Genomic DNA, 1,933 nt, shown 5'->3' with positions numbered 1-1,933 from the left:
TTGGTGACTCAGTCTGTATGTTTCAGTAATGAATCTTTTTAACCAACATTTGCATTTAATTTCACTCTGTACACGAACACACATACTTGATACAAATGTCTAAATAGCATGAATATATGTAGGCTGCTGGGCACAACAATAATTAACCACTTTGGAATGACAAGAGGTTGCCAGCATGTCCAATAACTCTCATCCAAGGACTCTTTAAAAGAGCTCCTATTATTAGAACGCTTCAGCATGATGCAGGAGATGTGATCTGCATCCCCCAAGCAAAGGAAGGAATTAAACTTCAGTTTCATACATCCAGATGAATGCTTCAGCAATTCCTTAGTTTTAAAAATTTTTTAAAACTCTGCCTTGAAAACAAGATTCTAGAAAGCGTATCAAAAATGAGCAAAGATACATCTCTGTGAGTCTGAACAACAGCTAGATTTACGGCAACAGACCACTGCTCCGCTACTTCCTACCGAGTATAAAAGACTCCCCACTCAAGACTGACAGATCAGGCTTTTCAGCATTATCTATACTTAAAGAGCTTAAATGGGATTCCAGATTCCCCTTAAACCTTAACTATCGCAATATCAGCTTTTAGGTGCTTATATCCCTCTTTTGATCTAGTTCAAAACATTTCCTTTTGCCTAAATCTCATTTCTAGAGAAGAGGATATTTAACTGCCAAGGCATTCAACCACTTGTTTTCATCAAATGTTACAACAAACTACCCAAGATTATCTCCCTTTCTGACTCTGCTCACAAGAGAAAGCAAAGTAAAGTAGGGAGAAATCGGTGCTGCAGAAGATTATAAGTACTCCCATAACATGTGGCAATCTGACAGAGCAATGAAACAAGACCCTTTGTCACCAAAAGCCTAAGCTGTGAGTTCCCCACCACTGGCAAGCACTGTTACAACATCTCGTTATCATATCTCTTTATCATATGCATCACAGAATAGAATAACCTCAATGCTTGCAGAATTTGTGGGTCTTTGGTGGTTGTTTTTTTTTAAGGCAAGAGAATGAAAACCAGAAAAATTTGGGAACGAAGAAATGTTACATTGTCTCTGTTACCTGTTTCTCCTCTCTACTGTCAGTGATTCAGGTTCACCGTAAGTACCCAGTATAATTACATAGTGCATTCTAACTGGTTATGCCTGTGTAATGCTGCTGGTGACCCTAAAACTTACATATGACTGGCAGCGTTATATGAAGCCTGTGAGATCTTGTAATTGTACCTTAAGATCTGATCTGGCTTGCAAAACCTGTGTCCACACAGACACACACAGAGAAAAAAAAAAAGCCTGACACTGTTTTGTCCTGGAAGGGTTGTTTGACACTGTTTGGTCCTGAACGGTTTGTGGTGAAAATTCAATTTAAAAAAAAAAAAAAAATTAAATGGACTGTAGCTGATCAAAGAAGAAGTAAAATATTATAAAGGAAGAAGCTCTGTTACATTACTTTTACTGTCAGTTTTCCAAGCTAGTTTTTCTATTAGGAGTTAATAGCGGATTTAAGACCATGTTTTCTTCTATACACTTATCTGTCTGCCTTCCTTTCTTTCTTCCATTCTTCATTGTCCTTCCTAATCATGCCAAAACTTGCTACGTTTCCCAAATCATTTACCCATATTGATTTCACCCAGGTCTATGTTACAAAACACATGCCAGTATAATTAGAACCATATCTACATAACGAGTGCCAGCACCTAACATAACGGCATTTAATTAAGAAGGTATGGGTTATTTGCTAAGTACTTTGTCAATTCATCTCAGCTTGTCTATGTGAGATACTCACTCTGTGGTAACTACTTCAGTTTTTAAATGAGTTAGGGTTACATGGGAAAAGAATGTATTTGGTTTAGTCTGACAGGGAGAGGGAGAAACTTCTGGTTTTTTCAGCTGTGCTATTTGCTGTGTCAAAAATGGGAAACACTCCATG

The 1,933-nt window shown here is 37.7% G+C and overlaps 1 non-coding gene across 1 annotated transcript; it reads left to right on the top strand.

Moving 5' to 3' along the window:
* Positions 1-237: 237 nt before the first annotated feature.
* LOC126048795 (U6atac minor spliceosomal RNA) lies at positions 238-345 on the top strand. Its single transcript, XR_007508982.1, has one exon. It is a non-coding gene; the product is annotated as a U6atac minor spliceosomal RNA (small nuclear RNA).
* Positions 346-1,933: the final 1,588 nt, after the last annotated feature.

Source organism: Accipiter gentilis, chromosome 20 (genome assembly GCF_929443795.1).
Source record: "Accipiter gentilis chromosome 20, bAccGen1.1, whole genome shotgun sequence".
Classification (NCBI taxonomy): Eukaryota; Metazoa; Chordata; class Aves; order Accipitriformes; family Accipitridae; genus Astur; species Astur gentilis.
Note: the sequence above shows the minus strand (reverse complement) of the source record. Positions and strands in the feature narration are given on the sequence as shown.